Source organism: Taudactylus pleione, unplaced genomic scaffold, assembly GCF_031769625.1.
Source record: "Taudactylus pleione unplaced genomic scaffold, aTauple2 ptg000185l, whole genome shotgun sequence".
Classification (NCBI taxonomy): Eukaryota; Metazoa; Chordata; class Amphibia; order Anura; family Myobatrachidae; genus Taudactylus; species Taudactylus pleione.
Window position 1 is genome coordinate 4,328,540 of NW_028284587.1, and position 20,113 is coordinate 4,348,652.

The window sequence follows — 20,113 nt, forward strand, 5'->3', positions numbered from 1 at the left end:
GAGGCATGGCATACAGGCACGCCCCTAATTAGCGTCATTTTTCGGGGGTCTGACCTATGGTAATTAGGCCACGATACCTTTTCACCGCGTGCAGGTTAAGGGGGCATCTGAGACCCTTTCTGCACAGGGCGCGGCTCCTCCTCGAGCCGGTCCTGCCTGTGCTGTTCCCTGAAGCATAAGAGAAGTTGCCTAGCAACGAGCACAGAAGCCCAGTAAGCAGCAGCGACGCTGCCTGAATATCGCTTAGCGGTGGACATAAGTATTGCAGTGATTGGCACTAATCCTAACACGTGACTGGTATGAAAAAGTTAGTTGCAGGGAAACCACTGGCCAGTAGGTGTTAGGGCACAGGGTGCCTGTTCTAGTACAGCCATGTACATCAGTGTTGAACTGGGACATGAAGGACCCACCAGAGCAATGCAGTAGTGGGGGCCCATGCTCAAGGGGAGTGGTCTTCCACCAGAGGGGGTGTGGCCAGCCATCACAGATGCTTGGCTCACCATTAGGCAAATCTTGGCGTAGTTTCTATAGAGGGAACCAAGCCCCCATGCTGATCAGTGGTCCTGCTCCAGCAGGCAACTGACCATCTAGTAGAGTAACCTGACACTTAGAGGATGGGGGTAGGCCCACAGGCAGTGGGGCCCACTGGGGATTTCCCTCGTACCCCTGTGGGCAAGTCCAACCCTGATGTACATGACACTATTTGTAATCAAATACAGATTAAAATGATCTTGGCTGTAATAGGTGTTTGCAGTCTGTATCACCTGTGCAGAAAGTAGCCATCCCAGAGGTGTAGAACGCCCCAGCCGAATCTTTCATGATATTCTGCAAGACAATGTGTGCCTGTCTCTGTTACACAAGCTAGGGCCCTGATTCAGACCCGGACGCAAGCGCTGAGCGCTCGAAACCGGGTCGATGGTGGCCCAGAGCGCATGCGCACGACGGAGCCGGCTACGTAGTGTGCATGCGCGAGACCCGGATAGCGACGGGCAATCCGTCGCTCCAGGTCTCGCACCAAAGGGGGCGTGCTGTCGAAGTTGAGTGACAGCACGCCTCCTTTGGTGGGCGGGCCGGGGGGGTGGCTGCCCAGACGGAGGCGTTCCCATGAGAACGCCTTCCGTCTGGAGGCGGCCCCACTGACATCATAAGTGATGTCAGTGGGAGAGCTTTCGACTCTGTTTGAGCTGAAAGCTCTCTGGGGCTTGCGGCCACGAGACCCTACCACAAGGGTCTCGTCGCAAGCCCGATGGTCGCGAAGACCATCATCCTGGCCGCTCGCATTAGCTGTGGGTGGCAACCCACAGCAATGCGAGCGGCCAGGAGGCCGCTCCATTAGAAAAATAAAAGACGCCCTGATTCAGAGCGAGCGCTCTGTCAGAGCGTCTGGCTCTGAATCAGGGCCTATGTCACTTACCCTAAACTAACATTATAGCCACAATACATAGTTGCCTACCTTTTATAATCTCTTCCCGGGAGAAGCCCGGGTAAGAGAAGCAGCAGGGGGGCGATGGGGCGGGGCCTAACGATTCGCGTCATTAAGCCCCACCCCCTCGTGGCAAAACTGCCGTGATTGGGTAAAATTTATATAGGGGGCGGGGCCAAATGCTGTGATTCACGCAGAATCACATCTTAAGCCCCGCCCCCTTCACGGAGACCCGCGATCGCAGCGGGTATTCTCCTCATTCTGCCCACTTCACTAGGAAGTGGGCAGAATGCGGGAGAAATGCCTACCCTTCTGGGGGTGCGGGGGGTTACCCGAAAAATCGTGAGCCTCCCGCGAAAACCGGGAGGGTAGGCATGTATGCCACAATAGTTCCTTTGAGACTGCTAACACAAATATAGAATATACAGGGACTAGCAATTAGTTTTTTATTTACATTGCAATACAACTGACAGTAACGTTATGTTTGAGCAGGGACCAGCAAAGTCCCTCTTTTAAGGGACAACTAATTTAAGCAATGCACATCACTCGTCGCTGTTAATGTGCAAATTGTACATTACTACGGAAACGATTAAGCCATGAAACATCCTGCATTGTGAGCTTTTCATTTGGAATCATTAAATTCCAGTAGGTTACAAGCAGTTATCAGGTGCGGTGGAATAATACTACATACTGTAGGTGCAGGTACATACTACATAGATATAACAGGACTTACAGCCATAGTTCCTGGCTGCAGAGTTTACTGTGTCTCATAAAAATGTAATTAACTATTGCAAACTTGCGAGGGCCCAGCTAACTCTAATTGAGTGATCAGCGCAGTCTGCACGGACAGAGTCTTGCATACTAATTACTGTATTATCTAACACCTGTTTCCCAACATGGAGTGGGCAGCACAGACTGGAAAGTGTCACTTGCTCGTAGGATAAAACACAGCGTCTTTCCCCGGGACAGAACTGGTATCACTGGGATCTCACAAAGTACAGGCCACACTGTACCAGCAGCAAGAGGACACATTTCTGTAACCTGTACAAATGATCATTCAAGTTTGAGGGAAATATTGAGTTTATCAGACGTTCCCCTCAATACAGGTCACATTTATATTGAAACAGAAGCCATTAACGATAAACATAGATAAATCATCATCTGCAGCTATAAATGATCTTTGAGTGGTTTCTACAACGGGGGGGTCAGCAGTATATTGTACAGGTTGTACAGTAGCTGAATTATTGTTAAACAGCAAAGATGACTATATAAGATGCTGTTCTGATCAGATTTGGGCAAATTGATTTAAGAAAAAAACAATTATCACAATGAACAACATCTGGATGAATTTCTATACAGCTTGTTTAGCAACGAATGGAAAATACATGACTATAGACCCTAACTTCTCAGATGTAATGTGTAACTAGCCACAAATAAATGGACAGTGAAACAGATACTAAGGGACATATTTACTAAATGGCAGTTTTGATTGAATTACGCATTACCCTGATTTGCTGCATGCAGGGAAGCAATGAATAGGAGGTCTTTCTGCATAAGACCAATGACATTCACGGTGGCTTTATTGAAAACTATTAGTGTCAGGGAACAAAGCTCTTCCTCCCATATTTAGGATTCCTTTTTCTTTATGATTAAAGGACCCACATTGTCCCCAGTTTCCTCGTCGTGTTTGGTGTGGGATCCGTCACAATATGGGAACTTTTTAGACCTCCAGCAGCGGCAATACACAGCTTTATCTCCAAGGTCTGCCATATCAAATGCATGTACGACCTTAGGGTTGTCCTTCTGTATCTCTGGGTTTACCATGGATTTACAGCACTTGTCTTTACAGAAGAGAGCTCTGTAAGCCAGATATCCTACAGCTGCAGCACATAACGTGCGCAGTTACCGTTAGTACATTTAACAAACGTACATACATCTACCCCTGTGTCACAAAATTATTTTTAATACATTTCCACCTAAAACTGTTTCCATACGGTAGATTTAAATATAATATCGGCCTTAGCTGGTTGGAGCCGACTGTAGGATGTGGAAGGACTTCTATCAATATAATATCTTCCAGTGAGAAAGTTCTAATCCCTGGACAATATATCAAAGTAGTGCTCTCCGCGCCGTTTACACTTTAAAGTGAAAAGGGAGAACGACAATAATCAGTGGCAAACGCGGGAATTCTAGAGGGGGGTTTCCAAATGCCTGATTTTAGAGCGAGTGAGGCCAGTCCATGAAGACGGTAGAATTAGCACTTAACCAGCTTTAATATGCGTCATACAAAGTATATTGTGTGTCATAGTTCCAGCATACAGTATAGAGGTCCAGCAATCACTGTAACCCATTATATGTAGCAGTAGGGCCAGCCTGCCTGAGCTGAATGGTTTTATTTTAGATGTGGGCATCATTCCAGAGCATTAGAGCAAGTCCGGGAGCCTGGAGGAGCAGCAGAATAACCTAGCACTGCCCTGGACATATATGTACATATTGGGCTCTATAGCAGCACATCCTTAACAGTACATGTTTTCCAGATCTCCAAGTTGGTGCACAGGTTATTTATTACTGGCTGATACATGTAAAAAGATCCACAGGTGGTGCTAATTATTTCATTTGTGATACTAAGAAGAACATGTAGCACTAGTAACATTCTATTATATTACTATTTCTATTGTGGTCATGGTGTGGGCTGGGGAGGGGGGTTTCCAGGCAGACCAACCCCCCCCCCCCCCTGCGTTTGCCTATGATAATATTAACCCTTCTTTTATTATAAGCTGAGTACTGCGCCTCCATCCTTTCTGTGGTAGCACAAGAAATCCCTTCTTTTATTTTAACGTAGGGACGCCAGGAACATAAGCCAAGGCGTTTGGTACGGGCGCAGCTTGAAGACACTGACACAGTGCAATTCTCTCCAAATGAGTTCAGCTAACAGGCTCAGAGAGAGAACAGATATTGAACAGGCTTATGTCGCTGTCAGTACACCGTCCAAAAACCCCAGCCGCAGCCCTATCCTAAACAGCCCATTACTGCGGTGTTTATGGCCAGCTGGAGGCCAGCTATCCCATCCAGAAAAGCGTTAAATATCTGAGCTGCAAAATCAGAGTAATCCATAAACATTTTATTGCGTCATTGCGGTTCCAGATACGGAGGAACAGAGGTGAGGCTGAGCACAAAAACAAGTCCCTGTATAGAATATATGCCAGTGCTATTCCGCACCTGTATCCGGGATACCCTGACTCATTCTTATCCTGGATATGTGGCCTTGGGTTTGCTGTGAGAAGAATCCTGTCAGTTAACATTGACAAATTAAATGTACAAGAAATCAGCCGTGAAAATAGCCAACAAAGGCCCTCATTCAGAGCCGTACGCTCTGAGCAGAGCGCACGCTCTGAATGAGGGCCGGGCTCCATTTTCATGGAGCGTCCTCCTGGACGCTCGTATAGCTGTGGGTCACCACCCACAGGCTATACGAGCGTGCATTGTGATGGTCGCGATGGTCGAGACCATCGCGACCATCGAATTTGCGAGCCGGAGCCTGCGGTTGAGGTTTTCAACCGCAAGCTCCGGAGTGATTTTGGCTCTATCAGAGCCAAAATCACTCCCACTGACATCACTAGTGATGTCAGTGGGCCGGCTTTTGACGGGAGGCGTTCCCGTGGGAACGCCCCCGTCAGGGAGGCACGCCCCCGGCACGCCCACCAAAGGGGGCGTGCTGTCAATCAACATTGACAGCACGCCCCCTTTGATCGGACACAACGAGCGAAGGACTTTCCTTCGCTCGTCGCGTCTGGCGCATGCGCACGACGGAGCTCCCTCCGTCGTGCGCATGCTCAGTCCATAACATCGACCCACTTGCGAGCGGACAGCCGCTTGCGAGTGGGTCTGAATCAGGCCCAAAGTGTTACAGTAACTAAGATTTAAATATTTAACAAGTGGGAAAGTACCTGACCAGCTGAGGGCTTTCTTGTTGTCTTGTAAACGGTTAAAGGACTCATATTCAATTATTACATGGCTGATAACAGAGAGTAGTAGCACTCAGGACCTCATTCAGAGTCGGTCGTTGCGGCCGCACGGTCGTAAGGGAAAAGGGGCCGGATATGAAAATGATGCACTCGCAAGTTGCGTCCTTAAGATCGGATCGTTAGCTGGCCGACCAAGGGGAGGATGCGGCCGTAAGACAAAAAATACGCCCCCTTCTCGTACGCATTACACGTCATCTCCGGCCATATAAGGATTCATCGAGACCATCGGTAACCAGGGGCTGGCTGGCAACTTTTAGCCTGGGGGGCAAATGCATGCAGGCGGCCCTGGCAGAGGAGTAGCGTGTAGCCAGGGTGTCCGAAGAATATGCGTGCTACGGCGCCCCCCCTAAAGTGTTCCAGGGAGGAGGCGGGTCCATATGGGAATAATGTAAAGTAAAAATAAAGATTAGGGCAGCCCCCTGTCGTAGTGCCCATATGCAGTGCCCCCGTGTGCCACAGGAGAGAACACCCTTATGCAGGCCTTCAGTAGTGCCCCCAGTTGTAGTCCCCCCCCTTGTAGTGCCCCCAGTAGTAGTCCCCCCCCTTTGTAGTGCCCCATTAGTAGTAGTCCCCAATTGTAGTGCCCCCAGTAGTAGTAGTCCCCCCCTGTAGTGCCCCCAGTAGTAGACCCCCCCCTTGTAGTGTACCCAGTAGTAGTAGTCCCCCACCCCCTTGTAGTGTCCCCAGTAGTAGTAGTCCCCCCCTGTAGTGCCCCCAGTAGTAGTCCCCTGCCCCTTGTAGTGCCCCCAGTAGTGCCAGACCCCCCCCAGTAAACACAAAATAAAAAAACAAAATAAAAAAAACACTTACCTGAATCCGCGCTCCCGCCGCCATCTGCTCCTCGTCTGTCCTCCCTGGCCGGGCCGCTCTGCATTATGGGAGAGACGTCATATGACATCATGACGTCTCTCCCATTGCCCACTGCGGGAACCGGAAGATGGAGCGGCTCCCGCAGTGGGCGCAGCAGCAGCAGATAATGAGAGTCTGACAGACTCTCATTGGCTGCTGCTTACAACAAACACACAGCTGCCGGAGCCGTCCGGTCAGCGCTACACACGCGGTGCAGTCTGTGTCACAGTGACACAGACTGCACCGGCCCGCATGACGCTGCGGCCCGGGGGGCACATGGCACCCTGCCCCCCGGCCCAGCCCGCCACTGTCGGTAACCATCGGAACTGGTCGTAGAGCTTACGGTTGACCATACCCTCTCTTAAGCACTACGATCATGTCAGTGTAAAAACCACCCATGTCACTTGTGCCATGATGCTACTTTGTTAATTATGCACTCCTATAAACCGTATGCACTCCCATAAAACGCCGTTCGCATAGTTAGGCACGCCTGCGTTCGGATCGCCACTCCCCCGTTATCAAGCACCTTCCCCCGTTACCACCCACAAACTCCTCCATCTGTCACTCAAACTACCGACCTGGCTGTGTTCAAGGAGAGAGAAATTTCTGATCATAGCGGCTAGTTTGCGCACGCGCATTGCGAACTTTACGCATGCGCAGTTTAGCGAACATCGGTGGCGTATGACCGTGCGGCCGCAACGACCGACTCTGAATGAGGTCCTCAGTTACACCAAAAATATGCATATTACAGTTGCATTAAGACAGCTTGTATTATAAGTTTATAATTTACCTACAAATCCTTAATATACAGTAAATGAAGGATGTGAAACCATATAGACACCCTGACCTGATTGGCTTCAACAATATAAGTAGTGCACTTGGTGCTTATCAGATATTTATTACAGGAGTGGGAGCAGTTAGAGCCAGCGTAATAAGGAGCCATAAAGTAAGGTGATCATATAGAAGGCATGAACCATACAGCGGGTATCAGCCATAAGAAGGCATAAAGGTGGCCACATAATAGGCAGGCATCATACAGCGGGTATCAGCCATAAGAAGGCATAAAGGTGGCCACATAATAGGCAGGCATCATACAGCGGGTATCAGCCATAAGAAGGCATAAAGGTGGCCACATAATAGGCAGGCATCATACAGCGGGTATCAGCCATAAGAAGGCATAAAGGTGGCCACATAATAGGCAGGCATCATACAGCGGGTATCAGCCATAAGAAGGCATAAAGGTGGCCACATAATAGGCAGGCATCATACAGCGGGTATCACCCATAAGAAGGCATAAAGGTGGCCACATAATAGGCAGGCATCATACAGCGGGTATCACCCATAAGAAGGTTATAAAGGTGGCCACATAATAGGCAGGCATCATACAGCGGGTATCACCCATAAGAAGGCATAAAGGTGGCCACATAATAGGCAGGCATCATACAGCGGGTATCACCTATATAGTCTTTGGTGGTATGACTAAGGAACATCGCTTGGCTTAGAAATAAGTTTGGGAGTCCAGTCATCTCAGGGGTTAAATGTAGAGGTTTACAACTCCAGAACCTCCGTTCTATGACTGCAGCCCCCATCCTGGGTAACCCCGTGACTGTAATACTCCCACCATGGGTCCAACCCACACTATATCCTGTGTATATAATGCAGATAGAAATAATTCTGCCCAATTTCAGCATGTTTATAAAATGTTTATATTATAGAAAATGCCAGTGCCGCCTCTACATTCAGCCAGTCCCAGGACGCGGCCTATGTGTCCTTTCCACAAGTCTGCGCCTCCTAGATATGCCCGCGGGTAGCGCCATTTGGTATATGTAAGGAAGGGGAGACTTCATAAGCAGCATAGTGGGCTCCTCCATCTGTATAACATCATACTGAAGTCACAGTTGTCTCCCAGTCGATGTCAGGTGTGTGTCCAGCATTAATGCTGCAGTGAGGGGGGGGTATGGATGGACATTACTGATGCCTTGCAGTGTCCCTCCTATACAGCATTACACTTCGCAGCTGTTGAGTTAGGACGCTGTCACTGCGCAGTTCCCGGTGGCATTGTATTCGGAAGTCTGAAAACAAGACCTTCCTTTTCTTTACCTGCGCATGGTCAGACTCGTAGTCAGTCATGCACTTCATATCAGTGCAAATACAGGGCCTGATTCAGAGCCGGACGCTCTGACCAGAGTGCTCGCTCTGAATCAGTGCCCTCCTACCTTAAAATGGAGCGGCCTCCTGGGAATGCCTCCGTCTGGCAACCACGCCCCCAGCACGCCCACTAAAGGGGGCGTGCTGTCAGTCACCATCGACAGCATGCCCCCTTTAGTGCGAGACCCATAACAACGGCTTGGCCGTCGGTATTTGGGTCTCGCGCATGCGCACGACGGAGCTCCCTCCGTCGTACGCATGCGCATTGGGGGAACATCGACCCGTTTGCGAGCGTCCTGCGCTCGCGAGAGGGTCTGAATGACCCCCACAGTCTCCTTCACTCCAGCGTATGTCCAGCACTGTGTGCATAGGTTTTATCTTACTCTACAGTCAGGGTAGGCAGAGCCTCCTGTGTCATACTCCCTCCCCAATCATACACCCTGTGTTTTTATCCAGGTGTGCCTCCCCAGCCATTGACCTCACCGCACGTCACTGATTTTATATATATATATGGAGGTGGACATACACTCGCTGGTCACCACAGTGCAGGGAAGGAGATTGGGGCGGAGTTTCAAGCTGGGACTGATGGGAAAAGTTCCTCCTGACCCTGCAGTTTTGTGATATTTAAGGTTTCTCTTCATATAACGTCATTCTGAGATGGTATTATATATAAAGTACATTTTTATGGAGCATTTTAAAGTTTTATGCTTGCTGAATAGCAAAAAAACGTTAAAGCCTTGTAAAGAGCAATGGCTGGCTCCCTACAAGCGCGATGCTCTGCGAGATGGGAATTAACGAAGAAAATAATTGCGTTATCTTCTCCGTTAACCCATTGCTCAATAGTGGAAATGCTTTATAAAAAAAAAAAATGCAGAAAGGCATTAAGTAAATATGTAATTGCTGAATAGAGCTCTTAGTGAGTGAGTAGATTATACAGGGTTTTAGCATTTCAATCTTGACTTTGATATCTTCCATCCGTTTTCCTGAGCCGCCTGCTGATATGTAAACAGGGACCATTACACAGGACCTGCCTGCACGGTAACTACACGTCCTGTTCCTAATCTGACAGGAGAACGCTTCCAATATCAGACATGGGCAGTGGGTTGTCAGCTCTCTGTAATGCTGTTGCCAGGTAACCATCAGTCGCACGGCCAGCACTTCTATTGCTTTCTACCTAATGCCATTTTACGCTGTTGATTACCATTCCCAGCCCATTGAACCCAGCTACAGCCTGAGACTTCCCTCACATCAGCCTAGTTATTTATTTATTTTTATTTTTTGGCAGTCACCAGCCTGAATCTCCTGGAAAAGTTTCCTCTCAGCCCATTTAAAAACTTGAAATGCTCATTTGAGCTAATGTAAGAGAGTCATTTCAAAACTCCTCTGGCCCAGCACAGAGCCTGGGAACACGGACACTGCGGGATTCACTGCCAAGTCTCTATCACCGTCCGCCAGCCTGGCTCAAAGTCTCTTCGTTTCACGCTCTGGGATCTATGGGCTCGATTCAGACCCGCTCACTAGATGCGTTCGCACGCAGCCGTCAGCTGCCAAAGTATGCAAATCCGGTGATCCCACGGCAAGTCATCAGCACGCCCACTATGTCTTGGCGTGCGATCGCCGTGTGTATTTAGACGCCCACCTGCCTGTCTTAAGACGCCCACTTATACGCGTCATGTCCAGGATGTGTATGCAGCCATCGGTACCATCGAGTAGCATCGGAAGCGAACGCAGTACTTGTGACTTACCATACCCTACCGCAAGCACTGTGAGTGCTTCAGTGTGTAAACAGCCATGTGACCTGTACTACGATGCTGCGTCTTAATTATTAATTAAGACGCTCAGACACGCCTGCGTTTGTACCACCGCACCTCCGTTTCCATCGACCAACCCCTGTCACCACCCCCAAACGGCTCATCCTGTCACTCATTCTGGTGAGCTGGCTATGCGCAGCGAGCGACCGCTTCCCGATCGCATGGACTAGTTGGCGCACGCACACTGTGATGCGTACGCATGCACAGACTGCAAACATCGGCAGGCTGCGTGCGAACGCAGCCTAGCGAGCGGGTCTGAATCTATGTTCTATGCCTTGGAGAGAGATAAAGTACCAACCAATCAGCTCCTAACTGTCACTTTTCAAACACAGCCTGTAACATGACAGATAGGAGCTGATTGGTTGGTACATTATCTCTCTCCTCTTATCTCTCCAAGGCTGAGTACATCTCCCCCTCTATCTCTGGACACAGGTTTGGGGGTTTGGCAATAGAGGAAGGTCTCTAATACCACTTTCAGACATACGACCCAGGAATTTCCCTGCTCAGACCCGAGTTTTTGCTTGAGACCCCCTTTTACACTACACCTGAGACCCGAGAAATTCCAGGGTCGGATACGTTCACACTAAACCTGGGTCTGCCCCTGAATTTGGTGTGGATTTAAAGGGGATACATATTTTCTTTTGTTCACATTAATGACATAATATAAAAATTTGCATTTTTAGAGTAAATACCACAAAGTTTGTTTATTTCCAATGTTTTTTTTTATTGAAAACCAATAAATGTTTACGTTACAATATAAGAAAATTATGACTATAGCCTCTAGAAAGTTGCAGTCTATACAAAGACAACAATTTCACATAAAAAAGTTAAACATAAAATAATACATACTTACATTCGTTTGCTCCCCAGTCATGTGGTCTGGGGGACTGCAGTTGATGTCATCAGCAGGTGCATGGAACAGCCAATGAGAAAGTTTTATAAAAACCCAGGTCTAAAAACCTGGGTCGGATGCATTCACACTAGAGGCTACCTGGGTTGCACCCGGGAAAACCCCTGGTATAAAGCAGGGTCATGGACCCGGGACTTCGACCCGGGTCGTTTCAATTCACACATAGCAAAAACCCAGGTTGATGCAGGTTCTCGACCAAAAACCCAGGTTTTTTCTGTATGTCTGAAAGTGGTATAACAGGGTTGAAGAGGCTGAGAAGTAGATATTTGAAGTATTTGAAGGCCCTAAGTGAATACACTGAATGATGCCCTCCCTAATGGCCACATTATAAAACACTACAGGAAAGAGGGGCTAGAGATTTTCCTACTCACCTGCTTATACAATACGTTATTAATATGAGCGACAAGTCATTGTTAGAGGTGCATTTCGGCGTTGTACTCTGATAAATCGGCTGCCCCTATCCATGTTATGTCCTGGTTATTACTAAATAAAGAACAGCCCTGTGTGCATGGAAAACTTCATATCATTAATTCAGTCTGATACACTATCACAGTAACCTAGTATTTACCGTGGCTGCAGTTTTCTATTAGAAATTGTTTGTATATATAACCTGTCAGCTGTGTGACTGATGAGGACAGGAAAGTAATATCCATTTATAGGACCACATAATAGTCTGATGATTATCATCGCACAGCTGCAGAATTGCTGCTCCTACAAAGCTGAGCCATTTGGAAAACAGAGTGTTAAAAAGTAACTAATTCCCCAAACAGAGGCGAATGGGGGTTGCAGTGAACAGCATGAATGTGGGTGCAGCTGTCATGGGTAGCGTTACCTCCTTACTACTGTCATTTCCAAACCACCCAGTATGTTGGGAGCACTGCTCCCCAGTTTACGTATTTCCCACCAAATGACTGTAGAAGAGAAGGCGTTAATTAGATTGCAACAGTCTCAGCAGCGGCAGCACGCAATTCACCTTCCTTCTGTAACCAGATAAAGCCACGTTTCCATTAGCAGATTACAGCACGATGGTGATGTGTGCTTGTCAGCTGCTGCAATGCTGGGAAACCTACACACTAACATGATTGATTGATAGATGTGGGGCTGTTCCACCCCCCCCACCCACAGGCACAAAAGGCCTGTTATTATGCTTGCATTAACATTTTCATAAACACTCCATGCCACTTGGAGAAGGTAATTACCTGTCAAAACTCCCAGCCTCAGCCTAGGAGACGTGCAGTGCGGCGCTCCAAGGTGGGGAAGCCGAGCCCCTCACTGCTGCTCATTGAGAGCTGATTGGTGGGCCGCAGGTGGAGGGTGAGGTGACAGGCAAGAGAGGAGAGAGCAGTAAGGAGTGAGGGGGGTTTAGAGCACTCACAAGGAACCAGTGACATCACTGAGGCATGAGGAATATAGGGTATATATAGGTAGGTAGGGCTGTATGTCCCTCAGAATAGTACAAATGTATCACTACTGAGAATAACACATATTGCGCCTGAATTAGATGTACACCCACCTGTCCGCACTGCGCATGTCTGCTGAAATGCCTCTGTAATTAATCTATTTTTTCAGTTGAGCACTGCAGCCGATAGGTAAGACTAGCGGCACCACAAGGACTTGTGACTAGCTTTGAGGAGTGGGAATAACGATGATGGTAACACCAGCTGCGCCATCTAGACTATGCTGGTTGCGTTCTGACTGCTCCAGCTGGCACGGATCACCGGTGAGATCGTAATATGGGCCTGATTCAGAGCCGCTCGCGCTGTACGTTCGCAAGCGGCCCGATGTTCTGCGTATGCGCATGCTTCGTTCTGCGCGTGAGCGAACTACACAATGCGATCGCATCCCTCTCGCTCGCCCAGCAAAGGCAGCCCAGGGTAATGAGTGACAGGAGAGGCCATTTGTGGGTGGTAACATGGGCAGGACACTAATAACGGGGGGATGGAGATGTGAACGCAGGCGTGCCTGAGTGTTTCAACGCCGTTTTAGAGGCATGTATAATTAACAGGCAGCGTCATAGTACAAGTCACATGCCTTTTTTTTACACTGATTTCTTCGCAATGCTTGCGGTAGGGTAAAGCAACTGCAAGCGCTGCGTTCACATCCGATGGTGCTCGATGTACCAATGTTTTACTACACTTCCTGGAGATGACGTGTTGCTGGTGGGCGGCTCTGCCTGTGCGATTGGGCGTATGCATACACAAAGTGGCCGCTCGCTAAGACATGGTGGGCGTGCTTATGCTTTGGCGAGCGATCGCTTCCCGTGGCGTCACTTTGACAAATTTGCATATGCATCCAGCGAGCGTACGCAGATAGCGAACGGGTCTGAATCAGGCCCTATGTCTACTTGCAGCTGTCTGACCACATCAGGACTATTGCAGGGAAGACCGTTCCCGTTCGATTTCTACAATGGTAATGTATTGGAGACTATAGGGCCGATGTAAAGTTCGGGGCAAAACCAGCTCCTGGGTGCCGACCTTCACCTGGAGCAAAAAAACTTTTTGTGCTGCAGAGTGTTATTATTATTACGGGTATGTATAATTGGGGGCCCCTATTCATTATATTCACTTTGGCCTAGCAGCCTTCAGCTACTCCCAACGTTACTATCAGCAAGGAGCAGCGGATGGAACAATAATGACACTTATAGACTCTATGCTATACTTTGGGTCCCATTTATTATTGTATAATTGAGGTATAATCCTCGAAAACACCCGTTTTCGGGGGTTAATTACAAATACTAAGTATCCCCCGGATGTATGAAGGAGGGACCGCAGGAGGTGTCTCTGATGGAATGGGTATGAAATACCGCCGGCCGCATGGAAATCCCAATCGTGGATAGGTAAGTATCCACTAACCTAACCTAACCCCCCTAACCCTAACCCTCCTTAGGGGTGCCTAACCCTAACTTCCCCCCCAAGTGCCTAACCCTAATCCCCCCTCTAAGTGCCTAACCCTAACCACCCCCTTCCCCGCTACCTAAACCTAAGTCCCCCGGGGGGGTGCCTAACCCTGAGTCCCCCCCGAGGGTGCCTAACCCTCCCTCCCCTAACCCTCCCGGGGGTGTGCCTAACCCTAAGTCCCCCCCGGGAGCCCTAAACCTAACCTTCCCCCCCTATGATGCCGGGCGCCGGTCTCCCGGGGTCGGGGAAAATGCGGGCGTCTACATCTAGACGCCCGGCATTTCACCCCTGCCGGGATAAGACAGTCGGGAAGCCGGCTGCCGGTATATAGGCAGTCGGCTTCCCTATTGCTTCCCTCTCTGATACCTGCTATGATCCCTCCATTCCCGCTGACAGCCGCTTCCCCCATAGGTTTCTATGGGGGATGTGATGCTACCAGATTTACTAACATCGAGAATGCGATGCACTCCAGTGCTTCGTCTCGCTGGCTGACGCTACCTTCAGATTGTCGTTACCCAATAGAAGTCTATGGGACACATATTGGGACGCCCACTGAGAGGGATCCGAGAGTATCCCCCCCAGCTCCCCCCTCCCTCTAGCTGAGGCTATTGTGGGGAGAGCTGGCCCTTGCGATTTAAATCGCCTTCCTTAGTACATACCACGGTAATCAGCCCTGGTACGTACCCGATCAGAGGCGGGATGTACCACACTGCGGACGCGAAGCTTAGTACATCCCACCCACAAGCTGTGCAGAATAGGAATATAATGCTGCTAGAATATTCTGTGCAGCAAGGCTGTAAATGAGCAACTCTAGACATAAATGTATCGTGCAGATTACAGGTTGCATAACCGCCGTTTATCCCAAGGGTGTCTTTTTGATTATATAATTGGGCGCTCTTTCCCGGAGCCATGAAAATTACAGCCATTAATACAGGAAATGTTCAGCTTTGCGACCTGTTCATATTTTGCTTCGCGATTCCTTAACTGTTTTTAATGAGACATGTTTACCTGGGCGCACAGACGATGGAAATGTCGTGTGCGCTATACGTCTGCAGATCTGCTTAATGCTTAGAGATGTGATACATACCTCCAAACTGTCTGACTGTAGGCGGGTCCGCCTGGATATTTGCCCCTTCTGTCAGCCTATCCCGCTACCTGCATAGATGGTAAGGGGTGCAGTAGTGTACCCCTGACACTGGCGTGGCTGACCATGCAGAGGTGTTTTGACCAATCACTGCCCCCTTTTGGATAGTGTCACGATTCCCAAACGTGAAATGTTAGGAGGTAGGATAGTGTAAGAACAAGGTACAGTAAGCCTTGATTTGGGAATAATAGTACGGAAGGCCTGCGCCTTTAACTTGCAAGTTTTGGCAGAACCAAACGTAAGATTCAGAGAAGTGTAGCTAAAACTTACGTTGTGTAATCCTTACCTGCAGTTGTGTGCACTATCGCATTGAGTCATAAATTGGGGATGTTCATCCGTGATTGTAGTTACAGTGTCTTGTGCGCTAAACAATATTACCACAAGTATCACAAATCACGTGCTATTTATTGGCGGAATATACATTGGTGATGTGCTCTACTTCCCAGAGCTGGCGGTCCCGTCCCCTATGCACGGCACCGTGATGTCACAAGTTTAGGGGGCGAGGCCGGCACAGGGTGCTGCCGCCCTGTTATGGCACTGTGACCAGGTGTTGGTTTATTAACTAGGTACTGTAGAAACAAGTAGCATAAGACACATGGTTAAAACAGGTACAGGCTGTTGATGGTATGCTAGATGCAGCCTGAAGCGTATAGGGTATGCTGGGCCTTGTAGTGTGTCAGGTGTTATATGCACAAACACACACAGTAGATTGACAGCAGGTGGCCTACTGGACTGTGTTCAGGGGCATTTCTAGAGAGGAGGGGGCCTGTGTGCAGTCTCCGACACGGGCCGCCTCCTCTCTGTCCGGTGGCCGGCAGCGCACTGAGCTGTACGCGGCCAGCGCCGGAGTTATAGACTCTGGGTTCTAGACTGCGCCCAGAGTCTATAGAGGATGCGCTGGTCACTGGGAAAATGCCAGCGGTGGCCATTTTCCTGTCGTTTTTACAGCGCTGGACCCCCGCACCGGTGTGGGACTCCGGAGAGGTAAGTAATACTATGGGTGCAGGGCCCGTGTTCCCCGCACACCCTGCACCCATTATAGGTACACCCCTGACTGTGTTGTGGTAGCACAGGGCAATGGGGTCTCTGTACGGCTCCCAGGAGGGAGATTAACTGGCGCACTTCCGGTCATACAGGATGCCAAGGAGGAAAGACGTGGGTTGTAGCCGCGCATGCGCAGGAGGCACGTGTTGGAGGTCAGGTGTCCGTGGAAAGGCACTGGGTCCTAGTGCCCGGCGGCTGCCAGGCTAAAGGGAACAGAGGCTGCACAGAGCACTCCTCTAACACTATTTGTATTCCGTCCTACTACCTTTCATGTAGAGTGCAAGCTCTTTGAATCAGACAATTATTTTCACATAACATCAGATAGGTTTGATTGTGCTGTAAATAACTAATAAGAACTGGCATGGGTCAGAATATTTGACACTTGCCCTCACGTGTCTCCTATATAATGTTCTACAACTGGAAGATTTATTTGTGTCTTATACAGAAATGAAAGAACAAAGAGATAACTTAGCTTTCCTCAAGAAAGTGGGAGATTGCGCAATGTCACACTGTAAAACATACAGGTGACATCAAGACAATGACATCACACAGGTGACATCAAGACAATGACATCACACAGGTGACATCAAGACAGTGACATCACACAGGTGACATCAAGACAATGACATCACACAGGTGACATCAAGACAGTGACATCACACTGGTGACATCAAGGCAAATACATCATACAAGTAACATCAAATCAATGGCATCATATTAGTGATGAAGATGAATGAAGATAGTGACATCATACTGTACTCCTGACATAAAGACATTTACATCCTACCGGTGACAGAAAGATAGTGACATCATCATACTCCTGACATAAAGACAATTACATCCTACCGGTGACAGGAAGATAGTGACATCATCATACTCCTGACATAAAGACAATTACATCCTACCGATGACAGGAAAATAGTGACATCATCATACTCCTGACATAAAGACAATTACATCCTACCGGTGACAGGAAGATAGTGACATCATCATACTCCTGACATAAAGACAATTACATCCTACCGGTGACAGGAAGATAGTGACATCATCATACTCCTGACATAAAGACAATTACATCCTACCGGTGACAGGAAAATAGTGATTTCATATATGTGACATAAAGACAACTACGTCACACGAGTGATATCAAAACAATGGTGCAGAGTTGTGCACAAGTTGAACGCCATTACATTTGCACTGCATGCATGAACATACACATTTATGTGACGGCGCCACTCCTGTCCGTACTCTTGGAGAAATATCAGCGCACCCCTGTACCATCCCTATCCATGATATAGAACATGTCTGTATAGTCAGAACTCTACACAGTCCGCAATTTACTCTACATGACCCTGACACACTCTCACCAACTTACCCACCCTGCAAGCCCCCCCCTCCGTTACCTCCCAGTTACACCAATTCAGATACAACTGAGATGCATATGATACGGAATCGCCCACAAATGAGTATGGTCCATTACAGAGCATGTGCGGCGCTAAGAATTCCAAAACCATTCGCAGAACGGTCTTAGAAGCAACTCTGCATCACCCCAAAGTAGGGGTGAGCGGGTTCGGATTTCTGAAATCCGAACCCCCCCGAGCCCCCCCGATCCGAGTCCGATCCGAGTCAGGCTCGACTTTTCCCGCCTGACTCGGATCTGAAATCGAGGCAAAACGTCATCATCCCGCCTTCCGAGTCTCGCGGGTTTTGGATCCTATATAAGGTACCCGCGTCGGCGCCATTTTCTCACTCGGCTGTGGACAGTGAAGAGGGAGGGTGGGAGTTAGGGCTGTGTAGTGTAGTGTAGTGTAGTGTAGTGCTGCTGTTGTCCACTACTTCAAAGTCCATAGGGGCTGGCTGTGTTGTGCTGTGCTGCTGTTGTTAATAGGGGCTGTGTCCACTACTTCAAAGTCCATAGGGGCTGGCTGGACTGTGTTGTGCAGTCAGTTCTCCATAGGGGCTGTGTCCACTCCAAAGTCCTGTGCAGTGTCCCAGACCTAAAGGGGTGCTGTAGTGTTGTCCAGGGGGTGCTCTGTCCATCAGGGGTGCTCCCCCCAAGTGCTAAAAAAATAATATATTTTCTGTGTTTGTGAATTGTGTGCGCAGTAGCCGCACGTGCATCAACAAAGTAGTGCCAAGCGTGCGCCTGTGTCATAAGTAAAGGGCCGGCTGGCTTGACCGTTAAAGGGTGCTGTAACCCCCGAAAGTACACTCCAGTCCAAACCAAAAAAAAATTATTTTCTGTGTTTGTGAATTGTGTGCGCAGTAGCCGCACGTGCATCAACAAAGTAGTGCCAAGCGTGCGCCTGTGTCATAAGTAAAGGGCCGGCTGGCTTGACCGTTAAGGGTGCTGTAACCCCCGAAAGTACACTCCAGTCCAAACCAAAAAAAAAATTATTTTCTGTGTTTGTGAATTGTGTGCGCAGTAGCCGCACGTGCATCAACAAAGTAGTGCCAAGCGTGCGCCTGTGTCATAAGTAAAGGGCCGGCTGGCTTGACCGTTAAAGGGTGCTGTAACCCCCGAAAGTACACTCCAGTCCAAACCAAAAAAAAATTATTTTCTGTGTTTGTGAATTGTGTGCGCAGTAGCCGCACGTGCATCAACAAAGTAGTGCCAAGCGTGCGCCTGTGTCATAAGTAAAGGGCCGGCTGGCTTGACCGTTAAGGGTGCTGTAACCCCCGAAAGTACACTCCAGTCCAAACCAAAAAAAAAATTATTTTCTGTGTTTGTGAATTGTGTGCGCAGTAGCCGCACGTGCATCAACAAAGTAGTGCCAAGCGTGCGCCTGTGTCATAAGTAAAGGGCCGGCTGGCTTGACCGTTAAAGGGTGCTGTAACCCCCGAAAGTACACTCCAGTCCAAACCAAAAAAAAATTATTTTCTGTGTTTGTGAATTGTGTGCGCAGTAGCCGCACGTGCATCAACAAAGTAGTGCCAAGCGTGCGCCTGTGTCATAAGTAAAGGGCCGGCTGGCTTGACCGTTAAGGGTGCTGTAACCCCCGAAAGTACACTCCAGTCCAAACCAAAAAAAAAAATATTTTCTGTGTTTGTGAATTGTGTGCGCAGTAGCCGCACGTGCATCAACAAATTAGTGCCAAGCGTGCGCCTGTGTCATAAGTAAAGGGCCGGCTGGCTTGACCGTTAAGGGTGCTGTAACCCCCGAAAGTACACTCCAGTCCAAACCAAAAAAAAAATTATTTTCTGTGTTTGTGAATTGTGTGCGCAGTAGCCGCACGTGCATCAACAAAGTAGTGCCAAGCGTGCGCCTGTGTCATAAGTAAAGGGCCGGCTGGCTTGACCGTTAAGGGTGCTGTAACCCCCGAAAGTACACTCCAGTCCAAACCAAAAAAAAAATTATTTTCTGTGTTTGTGAATTGTGTGCGCAGTAGCCGCACGTGCATCAACAAAGTAGTGCCAAGCGTGCGCCTGTGTCATAAGTAAAGGGCCGGCTGGCTTGACCGTTAAGGGTGCTGTAACCCCCGAAAGTACACTCCAGTCCAAACCAAAAAAAAAATTATTTTCTGTGTTTGTGAATTGTGTGCGCAGTAGCCGCACGTGCATCAACAAAGTAGTGCCAAGCGTGCGCCTGTGTCATAAGTAAAGGGCCGGCTGGCTTGACCGTTAAAGGGTGCTGTAACCCCCAAAGAACACTCCAGTCCAAACCAAAAAAAAAATTATTTTCTGTGTTTGTGAATTGTGTGCGCAGTAGCCGCACGTGCATCAACAAAGTAGTGCCAAGCGTGCGCCTGTGTCATAAGTAAAGGGCCGGCTGGCTTGACCGTTAAAGGGTGCTGTAACCCCCGAAAGTACACTCCAGTCCAAACCCAAAAAAAATTATTTTCTGTGTTTGTGAATTGTGTGC

General features: G+C 48.7%; 1 pseudogene; it reads right to left on the reverse strand.

The window, feature by feature from the left end:
- Positions 1-3,043: 3,043 nt before the first annotated feature.
- The window catches only part of LOC148519683 (CDGSH iron-sulfur domain-containing protein 1 pseudogene), a 32,811-nt pseudogene continuing 15,741 nt past the window's right edge, over positions 3,044-20,113 (reverse strand).